At 43.6% G+C, this 18,712-nt stretch overlaps 1 protein-coding gene across 5 annotated transcripts in view; it reads right to left on the reverse strand.

Moving 5' to 3' along the window:
• The window catches only part of NR1H3 (nuclear receptor subfamily 1 group H member 3), a 56,574-nt gene extending 41,374 nt beyond the window's left edge, over positions 1 to 15,200 (reverse strand). The window contains exons 1-3 of one of the 5 annotated variants that reach the window (XM_030559872.1): positions 14,913 to 15,199; positions 7,365 to 7,419; positions 3,006 to 3,072 (exon numbers count right to left, since the gene is read on the reverse strand). The gene's annotated coding sequence lies outside the window, so the exon portion shown is untranslated. Of the gene's footprint in view, positions 1 to 3,005; positions 3,073 to 7,364; positions 7,420 to 14,912 lie in introns of all 5 variants that reach the window. The other 4 variants (XM_030559877.1, XM_030559871.1, XM_030559873.1 and 1 more) reach the window with 4 other exon arrangements.
• Between the last annotated feature and the right edge of the window lie 3,512 nt (positions 15,201 to 18,712).

Here is an 18,712-nt window from a genome sequence, read left to right on the forward strand (position 1 = left end):
GCCAGCAAAACTTTTAAGTCTAGACCAGGGTTCAGCAACCTTTCAGAAGTGATGTGCCGAGTCTTCATTTATTCACTCTGATTTATGGTTTTGTGTACCAGTAATACATTTTAACGTTTTTAGAAGGCCTCTTTCTATTAGTCTATAATATATAACTAAACTATTGTTGTATGTAAAGTAAATAAGGTTTTTAAAAATGTTTAAGAAGCTTCATTTAAAATTAAATTAAAATGCAGAGACCCCAGACCGGTGGCCAGGACCAGGGCAGTGAGAGTGCCACTGAAAATCAGCTCGCATGCCACCTTCGGCACGCATGCCATAGGTTGCCTACCCCTGGTCTAGACCATGCCTAGAAAGCCTACAGAAAAATTCTACTGGGAAACAGCCTGATAAAAGCAAAACCCTGGTCTGAGGAACTAAAGCTGAGAAGTTTTCAGCTCACCAGACAAGTTGCTGATCTGCACTTAAACCCTCTAGGTGAAGTGACAGCTCACCCTGGCCAATTTGAAGGCTGAAAATGAGAACTAGTTCCTGCCTCAGTTTTCTTGTAAATTCTATCAAATGTCAGCAGAGGGAGAAAATTTGCATGCCTCACTTCTTTACTAGATTCCTCCCCTAGCTTCAGTCATTCATACCCATTCTGCACAGAGCTAATTATATATGTCTAGAAAAAAAACTGACAACCAGCTTTTCTTTGAGGCACCAGTTCTAAGATCTAGATTACCCGTGGTCCATTTTCCGGTAATGTTATTCAAAGGAGAGGGGCAGAAAAGGCCAGGGGAAATGCCCATATTTCAGAATGCTGCAATGGGACATATATACAGGGAGTTATTGGCTGTGGACCAAAACTGATCTTAACATGAAGCTTGCAGAGAGGTGAAGCAAGATTGAGAGAAGATTCTCTATCCACTGTGAAGTGATGCAGACATGCCACATCTTGGAGCGAGGAAGAGACCACACCTGGGGTCAGGGGCCGCTCCAGGCACCAGTACGCCAAGCGCGTGCTTGGGGCGGCAAGACGCGGGGGGCGCTTTGCTGGTTGCCACGGGGGCGGCAGGCAGGTTGCCTTCGGCGGCATGCCCGCGGAGGGTCCGCTGCTCCCGCAGCTTCGGCAGACCTCCCACAGGCGTGCCGCCAAATCCGCAGGACCTGGGACTTCCCACAGGCAAGCCACCGAAGGCAGCCTGCCTGCCGTGCTTGGGGCGGCAAATTACCTAGAGCCGCCCCTGCCTGGGATCCTGCATTTGTCCTTTGTGACCCTCAATCCTAGAGGCTTCACACTTCACTGGGGACTAGTATTTCCTTTCCACATGGATGTGAGGAAACGCCAATTTGTGAACATCTTTCTGGGACTGAGGTGGCGAGAGGTCAGAGAAGAGCAAAAGGTTGAATATTAGGAATAATTGCTTGACAGTGCGGTGCAAGGGAAATGGCAGGATCCAATCCTGCTCTGCTCCCTGTGGAAACAGTGGGAAATGAAGCAGATAGCATTCAAACTTATTGGTACTTTTCATCTGCAAAACTCTTTAGAAACAAGCAAATTAACCATTCCCCCCCAAAAAATCCTGGAAGGTAGGAGACACCATCGTCATGATGATTGCCTCCCAAAGGCCTTCTGCAGCCCAGCACTATACAAGAAGAGAAAGGAGAGGAAGAATTACAATGAAAAATCAAAGATAACACAGCATCCTCTGGATTCCCCAGAGTGCCCCAGCACAACTCCTTGGTATGAACCTCTAATTGTCACTAATTCCTCTGGGCAGGGAAATGGCCCAACCTACCATTGGCATTTAAGAAACGATCGAAAATAAACAGAAAAGTTATCCCAGGGAAGCAGAGACACAGGAAGGACAAGTGAATTGCCCAAGGCCATCTGGTGAGTGAGCGGCTGAGTCAGGACTAGAACACAGGAGTTCCTGCCTCCGACTCCCAAACCTAGATTTCTCTTTATCAAACAGGCCTGTTGCCTCTCTAATTACCACAAAACTGGTGTCCTGGGGGTAAGAAATAGAGGAAAACAGAAGAGAGGGATGAGGAATAAAAGAGGGTGACAGTAATGCTTATTGTACAATAATGTACTTGGGTTTTTTTGTTAAGTCATCCTCCCTCTCTCCTGTCTGTTTCATCAACTTGTTGCATCTTGCCATAACCTAGATCAGTGGTTTTCAAACCGTGGATCGCGACCCACAAATGGGTCACGGAATGGAAGGGACTGGGTCACAGAGGCTCTGATCAGCACCACTGACCAGGCTGTTAAAAGTCCTGTTGATGGTGCTGCCCGGCTAAGGCAGGCTACAACACCCCGCTGTGCCCCAGAAGCAGCCAGCAGCAGGTCTGGCTCCTAGCCAGGGGAGGCCAAGGGGCTCCACGCGCTGCCTCCGGCCCGAACACTGGCTCTGCACCCCCAATGGCTGGTGCCTGCAGGCAACAGCCGTGCAGAGCCACTTGTGTACCTCCACCAAGGAGCCGGACCTGCTGCTGGCCACTTTTGGCACACAGCGCGGTCCGTGGTGCCAGGAGAGACAGGAAGCTTACCTCTGTACCCAGGCTGTGCCGCTGCCTGGGAACTGCCGGAGGTAATCCCACATCTCAATCCCCTGTCCCAGCCCTGAGCCCCCCCCCCACCCCCAGCCTGGAGCTCCCTCCAACAATCCAAACCCCTCATCTCTGGCCCCACCCCAGAGCCTGGACACCCAGCCCAAAACCCCTCCCACACTACAACCCCCTGCCATAGCCCTGAGAGCATCCCAAACCCCTCATCCCTGGCCCCACCCCAGAGCCTGCCCCCCAGCCGAGAGCCCTGGCCCAGCCCAGAGCCCCCTCCCACACCCTGAACCTCTCATTCCCGGCCCCATCCTGCAGCCCTCACCCCACACCCTAATCCTCTGCCCCTGCCCTGAGCCCCTCCCACACCCCAAACCCCTCATCCCCAGCTCCACTGGGTCAGAGGCATCAACAATTTTCTTCAACTAGGTCATCAGAAAAAAAGTTTGAAAACTACTAACCTCTTTGTAGCATGGACTCTTTACAGCGTGTCTATATAGCCCCTAACACAATGGGGCCCTGCTGGTTCTGTTGGAATACAAATAAATAAATTATAATAATAATAATAAAGGAGGAATGAGATTTGGTACTGGGATGAGAAATGGGAAGGAAAATCATGATGATTCCAAAGACCAGCAGGGAAATGTTTTTATTCTCATTAATAGCAATAACACCCTGTCTGCACACAGTGGCCAGGAAGGAAGGATGATACCATAGTAACATGGCCTACATAAAAACATAAATTAGATAGATACTGGAACTGGGGTCTTAATTCACTAGATAGTCACTTCAAAAGAAATTAGCTCAACTATTGCTATTGCATATCTCAGTCTAGTCCCCATATGTCAAAAACAACCCAAATATTTTGGCAGGATTTACTGTCTTTACACTTAAGATAATGGCACAGTAGAGTCAAGACTGAGGTGCAGCAGTAAAGCTGGACTGGGGAACCCAGAACTGGATTATCAGGTGGTACCAGGAAGTATTCAGGGGTATCAACAGAGATGTGAAGGTGCAGGGGAAAGGACTGGAATAGTGGATGGGGTTTCACAGCATGTCAGGGAGCAAGGACTTTAGGACTTCTGTGTGAATGAAGCCTGCACAATATTTAGCCATATTTTGCCTGGCTCTAGTCAGCATGACCACCGGATTTCTGCTATATAGGCCAAACTCAGTTAAACACAGAAGAAAAGAAGAAACTATGTGATGCAACAGCTTGCAAGGAAACTGAAAATCTTCTGTAAAGCTGCAAAATGAAAAATAATGGGTGGGGTGGGTTAAAAAGTCTGTTCAAATGAGAAAGGATCTATGTGACAGCAAGAGAGCGTGTGAGAGGGCGTGCGACAGTCTGTGCAACAGTGTGTGTGTGTAGATCTAATTCCCTCTGAGGCATTAGTCCAAAAGTGGAGTTGAACTTTCTGCAGACTTTGTCCTGCCAAGCATTGTCCCTTCTCACAGCCTCTGACATCATCACAAATGCTCAGCTGGAAAACAGTCCTGGAGTCAGGCACAGTCTGCTGGTTCTGGGCCAGCCAGTGAAACAGCTGCACTCAGGGCACACCCACCACATGAGACGCAAGAGCCTCCCATTCCAACAGGGTGTCTCCAAATACTCAGTAGATTTAGGTGCCTCCAAAGGCCCCATCCCTAACATAGTCCAGTCCAGCATGGGCTACAGGGTCAATAACATTACATGTATCAGTCCTTCTGGAATTCCAGTCGAAATAAGCTCAAATCTCACATTTACATATTAGCGGAAGAACTGAACTGACAATGAAATAAACTAACAACAATTACATCATGGGATCAAAGCAACAGGGAAATTTACTTGTATTTAGGTTAAAAATAATTTCTTTTTCTTTGAGTAATAACGTCCAGAGATGCATTACAATGGGTTCTTAAGCCTGCTTGCGGCTGGGGAGCAGAACCAAACCTGTCCATCACACACAGCAGAGGAATGCCCCGCTGCCTGAACTTCCCTTCAGTTGAGACAACTTCCACAGCCAGGATAACGCAGTTCTGTTTTCCTAAAGTACAGATTGTGCTAAACATACTTTGACGGGAAAAAAAAGTTTCCCCTAATGAAATAAATTTGAATCTTTGAATGCCAATTCTCTGTATGATCCTTTTGTATTCTGAGTGGACTGGTTCTGTGGAACTTATTACTTGAAGAAAGGAAATTTGCAGGTAAGTACAAATAAATTTTCCAATTCTTCATCCTGCTAAGGTCCACAGATTCATTGCAATGGGATTTTTACAGCAGTATGCCTCCAGAGTAGGAAGTAAGATCATTCTTTAAATATAGATATCCATAATATATTATATTATCCTCTATTCTTCTCTGGGCATTAAGGTGTAGAGAAAACCTGCTGAAAATTAACAAAGGTTAAAGTCTGAATGTCCAATATATAGCGTTTTAGAGAGTGTATGTCTTAATGGCCATGTGGCTACCTAGCAGATCTCATTACAGGAGACAGGGCCAGCTCTTGGTTTTTTGCCGCCCCAAGCAAAAAAAAAAAACAAAAACTGCAGTGCCACCGCCGAAGCAGAGGTGCCACCCCAAAGGGCTGGAATGCCACCCCTTCAGAAGTGCCGCCCCATGCACGTGCTTGGGACGCTGATGCCTAGAGCCAGCCCTGACGGGAGACATAACTTCTCTGGCCTGAGATGGCCAATGTTTCTAAAGACTGGATTTGATGTTTAACAGAAGGAAAAATATTTCTTGAATTTTACTTAGAAATGAATGCTAGAACAGTTGTAAAGGCTACTTGTCTGAATTAAAGGCACAATACTGGATCCCACCAAAGAAAGCTACCTACTTCTAAAACTCATCTGATTGGCAATAATAGCTATTAGGAAATCTATTTAATGTATAGGAAGTGTGATGTGATATATCTGCCACAGGGATTCCATTTGGGTAAGACTGCAAGGACCAGAATGAGGTTCCAGAGTCAGGCTCTAGTTTACCCAAAGAAGGCATTTAACATAACAATCTGTACAAAACTTCCTTCTCTTGACCATACTGAGAACATTATAGTTCAGAGACTTGATCATTTTCTTGGGCACTCTCATACAACCACATTACAACACTTCTAGAGGAAATTCAAAGTTATGCTTCACCGGCTTAATGTGGTAATTAAACCACACATTTTACTTCAACCACTATACTGTACTAAGTTATAGGGACTCCAGAAAAACATCAACAAGTAGGAGTAATCACTTCAAGAATCCATTTTGAACCTAACTGGTATTGTTTGGAGGATTGGTTTTTTGCAATTGCAGACCTCCTCTGGGAGATGGAGACATCACAAGGTAGCCATTTCCTCACAAATTGAAAGTCTAGTATCAATCAGGGTCTAACTCCAGATAAAGCTCCTTGAGAGTCTCGCAGATCGCTCTGAGACAAGAGCAGCTACTGACCTCACTCACCCCAGTACCTGGATTTGTTCCAGCTAGGGTTGGGCATTTCACAGGTCCAAAAATAACTGGTGAATTTACTGGTCAAATATTGGTCAAAGATTGCCAAATAATGTAAAAAATGGTCAAATATTTTAAAGAACTAATTTATTAGAATGGTAACAATACTAACAAAAAAAGTAAGATTTTATTGTCTCCAGTAGGCCGAGCTGTAGATACTTATGCCAAATTACCACCAAAAAAAAAAAAAGTTACTTAACTGAGTTATTTTAACTTACAAAAATGTAAAACACAATCTTAAAAATGTAGGGCTGGAAGTGACCTCGAGAGGTCATCTAGTCCAGCCCCTTGCACCAAGACAGGACCACATATACTAGACCATCCCCGACAGGTATTTGTCTAACCTGTTCTTAAACACCTCCAATGATCGGGATTCCACAACTTCCCCTGGAAGCCTATTTCAGAGCTTTACTATCCTCATAATTAGAAAGCTTTTCCTAATAGCCAACATAAATCTCCCTTGCTGCAGCTTAAACTCTTTACTTCTAGTCTCATCTTCAGTGGGCATGGAAAACAGTTGATCAGAATCCTCTTTATAACAGCCCTCAACATAATTGTAAATGGTTATCAGGAGCCCCCTTAGTTTTCTATTCTCAAGACTAAACATGCCAAGTTTTTTTTTTAACTTTTCCTCGTGGTCAGGTTTTCTAAACCTTCTATCATTTTTTGTTGCTCTCCTCTGATCTCTCTAATTTGTCCACATCTTTTTTAAAGTGTGGAGCCCAAAACTGGGCACAGTACAAATGAGGCCTCACAATGCCAAGTAGACAGGGATAATTATCTACTATTTCTTACATGCAACACTCCAGTTCATCCACCCAAAATATCAGTCTTTTTAGCAACTACATCACATTGCTGACTCTCAAAATTTCTGATCCACTATAACCCCTCTGATCCTTTTCAGCAGTACTACTGCCTAGCTAGTTATTCCCCATTTGATTTCACTTTCCTAACTGTAGTGCTTTGCACTTATCTTTACTGGATTTCATCTTGTGGATTTCAGAACAATTTTCCAATTTGAGAAGATAATTATGAATTCTAATCCTGTCCTACAAAGTGCTAGCAACCCTCCCAGTCTGGCATCATATGCAAATTTTACAAGCATACTCTCCACTCCATTAGCCGAGACATTAATGAAAAAATTGAAGTGTCGGACCAAGAACAGACCCTTGCAGATCCCACTAGATGTGTCCCCCCAGTTTGATGGCGAACCATTAATAACTACTCTTTGAGTGCAGTCTTTCAACCAGTTTTCCAACCACCTTATAGTAATTTCATCTAGACCACATATTGCCTCACATTTCTTATGAGAACGTCTTGAGGGACAGTATCAAAAGCCTTACCAGAAGCAAGATCAATCAAATCTACAGCTTCCTCTCATCTACTAAGCCAGGAACCCTGTCAAAGAAGAAAATTAGGTTGGTTTGACAAGACATTCTTCAATTAAATGAAGTTCTAAAAAAAATAAAGAATGGCAACAAGATGCAACCAAAAAGGTAGGTCACTACCTAAATCTGGGGATTTTTGCTGGAATATTTGACCAAAGACAAATGATAAGTGGTCAGTTTTGACATTATTTGACCAGGCAATTGGCTGGGTTGCCAAGCTTAGTTCCAGCTACCACTTGTAAAATAGTATTCTTCCTTTTGTTGTACTCCAAGGACTGCTTCTTTTTGCCATAGGATTTGTATTCTTTTCTACAGCCGCTGGCAGGAGAAAGGAAAAAATTGATTTATGATCCTATTATTCTGAATAGTTTCAGCTTTCCATAAAGTTTCCCACTGTATCACTAAGAGAGCTGGAAACTGATCTGCCCATGCCCATGATGAAGGCCCCACATGTGTGCATGAAACTAATTTGTGTCTCACTATCTTTTTCAGAGAGAAGCCCATAGACTATGGGATCTTTAGGTTGATGGGGATCATATTTGCAATACTAACCATCCATGTTAGCACTGACTGTGAAAGCATGTAGAGAATGTCAAATACATTTCACACCTTTATTTTTATTGTGCTTGAGCTGCTGTTGATAGAGATCTTTCATGTCCATGGGAGGGGGCTGAGGTGATGCCTGCCTGGAGTCAGCTGCCTGTGAAGGGCCTGTATAGTGAGGACATTCTTTCAGGTAAAAATCTCCTCAATTAGAAATGATGAGTCCCTGGCCACCACAGAATATAGCCACACTTATCTTTGGCAGTGATACCAGATTAAACTTGGACTGGAGCACACTAAGGCACCATCTGGCCTTATAAAATGGAGATGAGAGGACTAGAAAGAAACAGATGATAGGCCAAGATGTTCCTTACTGCCTGCTTGTTCTTCCATATCTGGGCTCTTCTCCCACCTTTCATCACTCCATGGCCAGCTGCTAAGGGGAGGAGACGGGGACAAGTACAAGGCATGGCAACCTGCCGCAGCTGCGGCTAAGAACAATAACTGGGACGTTGAAGTGTTGCAATCCACAGTGGCAGCCAAAGACAACAGCCAAATGGTTAGGGCATTGTGACTCGCAGCAGCAGCCTGATCCTTTCCTAATCTTTTAGGTGAGGCAGAAAATCCTCTATTATATCTTCCCTAGGAACACAAAGAGGGTTAAATAGCTATAGCATGCTTAGGGAAGCCCCAGATCTCCTAAGCATAGTCTCACAGGACTCTGTACTCTGCAAGAAAAAGTCTATCCTCTGTTTTCCTTGGTTTAACATATACATTTTATTATTTTTATCTCTAGCTTTCATTCAGAGAACTTGCTTTTCTCTACTAAGGAGAAATAATTCCCTTTGTGTGTGCGTGAGCGCACCCATGGGAATCAAAACAAGGACCCTTCTGTCTCTCTCTGGAAGATACTGGCCAGGGGCTGAAGAACAGAGTCCCCAGAAAATTTAACCCTCTCTATTGCATGGGATCTACATAGCCAGATGGATCTGTGTCTCCCATGGAAGTCCACTCAAGGAAATCAGCAGGGATCCCTGGAGGCTTATTACAGAAGTGGCAGCAGAGAAAAGAAACTGGACCCAAATGTCTCTTAGCACATTCTCTGGTGTTCGTAAAGTAATCAGTTCCAAAGCCAGAAGAGAACATTGTGATCATCTAATCTGACCTCTTGTATTGCACAGATCCCAGAACTTACCAAAATAATTCCTATAAAAACATCCAATCTTGATTTAAAAACTTTCAATGATGCAGAATTGACCACAACCCTGTGTAAATTGTTTCAAGAGTTAATTACCTTCACAGCTAAAAATGTACACTCTATTTTCAGTCCGAACTCATCTAGCTTCAGCTTCCAGCCATTGAATCATGTTATACTTTTCTCTGCGAGACTGAAGAGCCTATTATTAAATATTTGTTCCTCAGGTAGATCCTTTATAGACTGAAAATAAGTAACCCATTAACCTTTTCTTAAGCTCATTGAATCTATCATTTAAAGGCATGTTTTCTAATCCTTTAATCATTCTCATGACTCTTCTTTGAGCCCTCTACAATTTATTAACCTCTTCTTGAATTGTGGACACTGAACCAGACACAGTACTCCAGCAGTAGTTACACCAATGCCAAATACAGAGATAAAATAACTTCTCTACTCCTACTCAAAATTCCCATTTATGCATCCAAGGATTACATTAGCCCTGGGAGCTCACATTCAGCTGATTAACCATCATGACCCACAAATCTTTTTCAGAGTTATTGCTTCCCAGGATAGTCCCCCATCCTATAAATATGGCCTGCACTCTTCGTTTCTAGAAGCATATACAGGTCTGTCGCAACTTACACGCATTTAACATGCACGATTTCAACTTTATGCTGTACGGCCAGAGTCGGGGGGCATGGCCTCAAGTGGAAGAGGTGTGGCCTCGAGATTTAAAGGTCTGGGGTACCAGCTGTGGCTGGGAGTCCCAGGGCCTTTAAATCACCCACGGGGCTCCCAGCTGCAGAGGTGGCTGGTAGCCCCTGCGGCAAACCAAAGGGCCCAAGGCTCCAGCCACCGTGGAGCTCCTGGCCCTTTAAATGCCAGCCCCAGCCCGGCTGCCAAAGCTGCGGGCGGGATTTAAAGGGCTCCTCTGGGCTCTCCACCGTAGTGGGAAGCCCGGCAGAGCCCTTTAAACCCCGCCCGCAGTTCCGGCAGCCGGGTGGGGAGGGGGGCATTTAAAGGGCTCCATTGGGCTCCCCGCCGTGGCAGAGCCATTTAAATCGCACCTGGAGCTCCGGCGGCTGGGCTGGGGCAGCATTTGAAGTGCTCCCCCGGGCTCCCCGCTGCAAGGAGCCCGGAGGAGCCTTTTAAATGCCGCCCCGGCCCAGCCACCAGACCTGCGGGCGGGATTTAAAGGGCTTGGAGATATAATTTTTTAGTATACGCGGTTTTCGCTTTACGCGATAACTGCGAAACGGAACCACCACGTAAAATAAGACTTGCCTGTATTTACATTTAGCTGTATTAAAATGCATATTGCTTGCTTGCACCCAGTTTACTGAGCAACCCAGACCTCTCTGTATCAGTGACTTGTCCTCTTCATTATTTGTAACTCCCCTAATTTTCGTGTCATCTGCAAACTTTGTCAGTGATGATTTTAAGTTTTCTTCCAGGTCACTGATAAAGATATTAAATAGTGTAGGGCCAAGAACTGATCCTTCCAGGACCCCAGTAAAAACACACCTGCTCTATGAGGATTCCCCATTTATAACTGTATTTTGACACCTTTCAGCCAGATTTTAATCCATTTAATGTATGTCATGTTAATTTTACATTGTTCTGTTTTTCTTAATTAAAATGTTGTGCAACACCTTAAGAAGTCTAAGTGTATTATATTAACACTATAACTTTTGTATCAGAGGGGTAGCCGTGTTAGTCTGGACCTGTAAAAGCAGCAAAGAGTCTTGTGGCACCTTATAGACTAACAGACGTATTGGAGCATGAGCTTTCGTGGGTGAATACCCACTTCGTCGGATGCACCCACGAAAGCTCATGCTCCAATACGTCTGTTAGTCTATAAGGTGCCACAAGACTATTACCTTTATCAACCAAACTTGTAATCTCATCAAAAATATATCAATTTTGAAAAGATCTATCTTCTATAAACCCATACTGATTGGCATTAATTATACTACCCTCCATTAACTCTTTTTTAATCAAGTCCCATATTAATCACACCATTATCTTGCCTTGAATTGACATCAGACTGACAGGCCTATAATCACCCAGGTGATCCCATTTACCCATTTTAAACATTGGCACAACATTAGCTTTTTTTCAGTCTTCTGAAACTTCATCAGTGTTCATAGACTTATTGAACGTCAACATTAATGATCCAGCAAGCTCTTCACCCAGCTCTTTTAAACTTCTTGGATTAAAGTTATCTAGGCCTGCTGATTTAAAAAGATCTAATTTTAGCAGCTACTATTTAACATCCTCCTGCGATACTAGTGCAGTGGGAAGAGTGTCATCTTATGGTATGACATTTCCCCCCCCCCAATATAAAACACAAATAAATATTTATAGAACGTGTCTGCCTTTTCTGCATTATTATCAATCATTCTACCATTTCCATCTAGTAATGTATCAATATCATAGTCAGGGTTCTTTTGTTCCTAATATATTTAAAAAACTCCTTATTGTCCTTGATTCCGCAGGCCACAGATTTCTCAATGTGTCCCTTTGCTTCCCTTATCAATTTTCTATCATTTCCAGTTTCTTATTTATATTAATTAGTATCAACCCCTTTCTTCCATTTGTTATGTTTTGGGGGCTTTTTTTTATAGCTGCCTTCACTTCTCCTCTAAACCATGTTGTCTTTTTAACCAGTACAGCATTTTTCCTTGATTGAGGGTTTTGGGGCATCTAGTAAAGTGAATGTTCTTGAATAATTCCAAATCATCATTCATAATTTTTCTGATTAAAGTATTCCTCTCAGCTGATATGGCTGATAATTTTTTTCAGCTTTGAGTAACTGCCCTTTTTGATGCACCAAGTATATATATTACTGGTATGGACTTCATTCTGTTTGCACATTATAAATGTGATCAAGTCATGATCGCTTGTACTTAAGCTACCATTAAGCAACCATGTGTTGACAATGTCCATGCTGTGCCCAGTGCCTGAGGGGAAGAGGTGGCTGACCTCAGCAGTCAGGAGTGTGGCTGCTGGTATGGGCTGCAGGTACAGTTTTTTATTTTCTATGTAGTGTGCTGCCCTTCTGGCTTCACTCCCCTCTTGGAGATTGCGGAAGGGGAAACTGCTTGCCCCTGGAGCCAGTTTTCATAATTCTATCTGGTTCTTTCCACGCCTGGGAAAGGGGTGCCAAGCCAACTCCACTCAGAGTTGGCTGATGAGGGAAGGTGCAATCTGCCTGTAGAGACAGCTGAGCTCCCCAGTGAGATACTCAATACGGGGATGAAGCAAGAGGCAAAGACACTTCCTTCTGCTGCCGGCTTTTCTTGGCCTTGCTCTCTCTTTGAAGCCTGCAGGGGTACCAGCTGCTGCAAACACTGCAGGAGGGGAAACAGAGCTGAGGGGAAAATCTTCCCAAAAGGCAAATGCAGCTCTGGGACACAGCTGAGAATATTAAGCCAAACTGTTAGTCAGAAATCTGAAATCAAGTCTGGAATTTCCCCTCAGTAAAGCCCTGCAGCTGAGGCACCTGACTGAGCAGCTGGCCACTGGGAAGGCAAAAAAATGGAGGGAACTTCAGGGACAAGGGCATTCCCCTACTGCCAATGACTGGCAGGTCTGGTTCAGGCTAAAGAACCCACCATCACCAACTTGAAGATCAAAACACAATGAAGAGAAGGTCAAATCTGAGACATTATTTCAAAAATAGGTTAAAATTATTTTCTGACAACATATGACTCAGCCTGCAACTCCCAGTTGTGCAGACAGTCTGTGCCCCACAGAGCTCACAATCAAGGTTATGACAAGATGTAACTGGTGGATGAGACAGACAAATGGGGAATTCGGAGAAGAGGAGGACAAGGGCACAGGAAAGTTAACAAGTTATTATACGTGAAGCAGAGGTATCCACTCCCCACCTGATTAGGCAAACAGTGAACAGAGATCTCTGCTCTGCTTAATGTGTAACTAGTCAGCCTTACTGATACCTCACCCTTAGACACCACCGCCCCTGACGCGTGTGTCTCATCCACATGTTATTTCTGGTCATAATCTAGACTATGAGCTCTTTAGATCAGGGGTCATTTTTTTATACCATCACTGTGCAACACCTAGCACTATGTGTCCCTGATTCTTGATGGTTGCCTGCAATACAAATTAATAATGTCTCCAACTTTTCATTAAAACTAGGAGATTTCATCCCTTTTATTTCACTAGGGCCAAGTCAACACTAAAAAGATAAGTCAACCAAGCTATGTCGCTTAGGGATGTGAAAAATCCACCCCTCTGAGCAATGTAGTGAAGCCGACCTAACCCCCTGTGTAGGCAACACTAGGTCAACAGAAGAATTCTTCTGTCAACCTAGCTACCACCTCTCAGGGAGGTGGATTAACTATAGTGACAGAAGTCATCGCTGTATTGAGTGGCTACACTGAAGGGCTACTGCAACTGTGCCGCTGTAGCGGTTTAAGTATAGACATTGTCTTAGAATAGAAACAGAAAGGCTCACATTTAGAATAAAAGACATTGCAGGAGATTGGAGGGAAACCACTGTTAGAGAGGGTAAAATCGAATCTTAAGATTTTCACCTCTCCATCACCAGTTACAATCTGGCATAGGTTAGTAATGACTACAAGCTGTTTCTATTGGATGGCCCCTGTTTGAAATGAGTTGTGGTCTCAGTCAGTTCCTAGTAGGACTGGTGTCCGCGACACAAAAACGCTACCACAACTGGCCTTATTTGGCACACTCAGTAGGGAAGCCAAGGATTAGATAACTCATAGCAGCACCGCTAGATGTGATCCCTCCAGGTCAAACATGAGAAACACTGACAGTAATGTGAGGAAGATGACCTATCACTGCCCATGCTATACCTGTTGTGGGATCAGAAGGACCTCCATTCCTAATGTATGTTGTCAGTCCAGAACCTCTTAACCAGCACAAATGCATAGGAATAAATTAAAACCACTTAGAGAAACAAAGGAGGATTCAGGCAAGAGTCCAGCTGCCCCCTGCCTCAAATAGAGCATGAATAATGTACAGGAGTACTGCAACCATCATGGAAGATCAGTTTGTCACCTTCCCCTACCACTGGAGCTGCAGCATTACACTGAAGCAGGGCAAGGTTGGATCTGTGGGGGCCCAGGTGATGTGATATCCCCCAAAAACAAGTACAGACGAGGCAGAGCTTGATCTAAGCATGTCAGAGAGAAACCTTACAGAGCATCTCCTAAAGATAGATCACAGCCTGGCTCAATGGACCCATCCCACTCTCCCAAGCATTCGCCATTCCTGCATCCTGTCACTGAAGACATAAGAAAATGGGTATCTTGCAGCTGGGCAACAGAATTGCACCAAATGGGTGCAAAAAGCATCTCCACCCCCTTTTGACACCTTTCTCCTTCCACCTAAGCTGCCTCCCAGCCTTACTCACACAGATAGGCCAAGATGGATCACAGTCACATGAAAAGTTCAGCTCATTCTTTATGCCAGAATATGCCAATATGCCTAGGGAACAAGCCAGAATGGCTTCCTCAGCCACACTGCTCAGCTGCACAGAGGGTCCAGAGTCCAAACGTATGCTCAGACAATATATCAGGTGTTTTTCTGAGTCACCTTAAGTCTCCTTATGCCACTACAACAAACCCATCATAATGGCCACCCTAATGAGAGTCATGGGAACAGCATACTGTACAGCCAGCGTGGGGTAGGCACAGCCTTGTAGAGCCAGAAGAAGAAAGTGCCTGCAAATCCCAAGATTCCCCGGGACAGCATGAAAAGAAAGAAGTTACCAGTAAGCTCTGTCCTGCAGCTCCTCCGTGGCACAGGAACGCCAGCAACCCCGGGATTGGACGTGACCTGCTCAATACGGGAATAACACAGGCCAGAGGAGAGGGAGTGACCTGTTCAGCGCAACCCAGTTGGTCCCACGGGCACAGGAATGCCAGGACTCAGGAGAGAGGGCGACCCGGTGAGCACAGCCAACACTTAATATTTACTTCTTGGAACTGCTACTGAAGTTACAGTGATGTAACGTGAGCAGCAGCCTCAGAGTCACATGCTTGAGCTTTCCCCAACTCCACCCCCATAGCGTTCCTCCCCCCTCTATCCCCCTGACCTCCACATCCTGGCAGCATGGCCCGCTTGACAACACAAACAGAGAGAACTGGCTCCTCCCACCTGGCCCGCCGCCAGAAAGGCTGGGACCTAGTCGAACTCAGCCAGGGAACAGCAGCAACAAAACCACTGCAGCTACTGAGATATTTAGTTCCCCTGCAAACATTTGGTTCACCATCTCTGGAGGTCAGGAGCTCAGCACTGAGCCCACTGCTCTCCGCATTGGCCTCTTCCTCTGAGATATGGGGACAGTTAGGAAGCAGAGGGCACGCACTGTGTTTCACCTGGAAAATATTACAGATGTATTTATTTTTACATTTGGGGAGTGTCTGATCTCCATTAAAGTAAAAGACCAATAGCATCAGGCACAGAGAAAGCTTCCACTCCCACCCAACTCTCTTGATAGACCCCATTCCTGATCATCAGCACCTCCTGCTATTCGAGATGTGCTCCCCACACATCTCTCCTGAACACCTTCAATCCTGGCCAGCAGCACCGCTGCTATTCCAGTCCAGGGCTAGGACTCCCTGCACGGAGCTCTACCAATCCCCTTGAGCGCTACCCTGCAGCTCTCCCTGTTGGCTATTCCAGGCCTGGCCTGCCACTCCCTCAATTAGGGTCACCAGATGTCCCAATTTTATAGGGACAGTCCTGATTTTGGGGTCTTTTTCTTATATAGGCTCTTATTACACACACCCCCGTCCCAATTTTTTACACTTGCTGTCTGGTCACCCTACCCTCAATACACCAAGAAACCGGAACACAAATAAATGTGATTTACTCACTTCTTGCTTCACCTTCATTCTTTGTCTCCAAGATTATCCTTTCCCTGACCTACTGTCAAACTACTGTATCTCTCCCTTTCATTATGTTCTGTTCCATTCTGCTGCTGGGCTCTCCTCAGCTCTCTTCCCCTTCCTCACCTGGGTCCATCATGTTCTCCCCATCCCTGAAATGAATGAGAAGAAAAGTTGATGAGCCAACCTTGTAGCAGGTAATGCAGGAAGCATGTATATGTTTACATTCAAATGGATATTTAAAAAAAAAAGAAGTTCAGCTGAAAATGGATCTCAGAGTTGGGATCAATTGGTCCTTAGTTTAAAAAGGACTCTGAGGGCAGCAGAGGAGAAAGAAGGAGAAAATGGGACTGTAAGTTTATAAATAGTCTCTAGGAAGATCTGATTAGTTTGAATAAAAGTGCTGGGCATCTTTAGCCACTGCCACCACCTGAACTCCATAGAAACAACAGCTCCTTTCTGATGGCCTCAACAAAATCACCCTCCTTCTACTCTCCAGGCAAGCAGAGGATATGTCCAAGGCCTTGTTAATACAATAAAAGAAAGTTGCACAGGATTAAATGAGTTTTTAAACCGTTTTAGTTAAACTGGTACAACCCCTTGTGTAGATACTTATCTCAGTCTAAAGAGTGGCTTATTTCAGTTTAGTTTAACCAATTACTAATTGCCTTAAATTAAAATGAAATAAGCTAGGTTTAAACCAAAATAACAGCCTTTTGCACCAGTTTGATTAAATTGGTTTAACAAAAATCACTCCTTAAGCTAGACAGATACAATTTGCTCAGACAGACAAGTTTCAGAGTGATATTAACCAGAAATGGAAAGACCCCATTAGGACACACCTAGTCCATTCTCTACACCTTCCAAGACTAACGTGGGATTGCTCACTAGTATATTATGGAGAGGCTGCAGCCAGTCCTGTTTTAGACAATCTATCATTTTAACGTGGAAAATTGGTTTGGCTGGAAAATTGTTAGCTTCACCCAGAAGTCAAAGCAAATGCAAACAAACTGCATTTGAGTTACAGGTCAGTAAAAAAAAAAAAAAAAAAAAATCCAGATTTTAAATTTAGACTTTTGTCTAATGTTTCCTTGAATCCCAATATTGATCAGTAAAAATCACATCACAATATAAATACTATTTTTCCACCAGTAATCTCAAAATATAAATGCAACCCAAAACATATCGACAAAGAAACATAAAAAGTGTATGTACACAGCAACAACATAGAGGCCTTGTCTGCAAAGAATTTTGAAGCAACTCTCCCACCATTGGCCTAACACCAGTGAAAGGAACAATACTAATATACAGATAATATCTACAGTACAATATTCCATATTAAAAACCTGCAGTAAAAAATATTAACATTGACTAAACACTCTTCTTCTTATGTAGTACCTCCATTACTGGAGGTTTGCAACCATGGTAACCCATTCTGTACAGTTCTCTGTTAATCTCTTTGTGGATGAATACTCCTTTTAATCCACCCAGGATACCACATCATCCATCCACAATCTTCTTTTTCTGCCTTGTGTTCTTTTGCCATCAACTTTCCTTTCCAGTGCCTGTAAACATACATCACCCACTGAGCTTCTTAAAATGTGCTCTGCAAATCAAATCTATTTTTTCATAAGATCTCTAACTAGCAGTTGCTGAGTTCTAATACTTTTTCATTGGTTATAGGATTTAAACATGGTATTTTTCAGAATTCTTTTATAACACCATAGCTGGAAGAACTGTAACTTATTTATTATCCATGTTTGAAGTTAGGTCTCAGCGCATGTTTATCGAGAAGTCAGTTTAATCGAAGGGGCTGAGGTGCTGACTCTTGTGCCTCCAATTTTTGTTCTTAGTAATTGAAATAGTTATTAACAACAAAATTTATAAACAAGTGATTACAAATCCCTTAATCTTTCAGTTACTCAGCTTTCAATCCTTTGGGTGTTGCAATGTCATAATTTTACAAATTCTCTAGCCAGTAAAGTATTCCAAGCTACATGAGAACAGACATTTTAATGTCAAAAGCAAGCAACTTTTTTTTTTTTCAATCCAGTCCTTCTTTATAAGTAATAAAAAAGCACACAATCCCAGGTTTGATTTGGTTTGGTTGGGTTTTTTTGGTGAGTCACCTTTAGTAAGGTATAGAATTTTCTAGATTTCTAGGAAATCTGTACAAGCTCAGCAAAAAAAAAAAGTTTACTGCACATGCTCAGTATAGTAAATCTAAATCTGTTTTCTGACTCTCCCAAAGACAGTGGTTGTTCTCCTGTGAGGGTTGTGCCATGACAAATTTTAACTTTTTAAATAACTGTTAAAAAGTCACAAAAACAATGAGAGGAGTCTGGTGGCAGTTTAAAGAATAACAGATTTATTTAGACATAAACTTTTGTGGGTAAAAAAAACACTTCTTCAGATGCATGGAGTGAAAATTACAGATACAGGCACAAATATATATTGGCACATGAAGAGATGGGAGTTACCTTACAAGTGGAGAACCAGCGTTGAAGACCAATTTAGTCAGGGTGGATGTAGTCCACTCCCAATAATTGATGAGGTGGTATAAATACCAAGAGAAGGAAAATTGCCTTTGTAGTGAGCCACCCACTCCCCATCACTATTCAAGCCCAAACTGATGGTAAATAAATCTGTTAGTCTTTAAGGTGCCACCAGACTCCTCA

This window comes from Gopherus evgoodei, chromosome 4 (assembly GCF_007399415.2).
Source record: "Gopherus evgoodei ecotype Sinaloan lineage chromosome 4, rGopEvg1_v1.p, whole genome shotgun sequence".
In the NCBI taxonomy this organism is placed as follows: domain Eukaryota; kingdom Metazoa; phylum Chordata; order Testudines; family Testudinidae; genus Gopherus; species Gopherus evgoodei.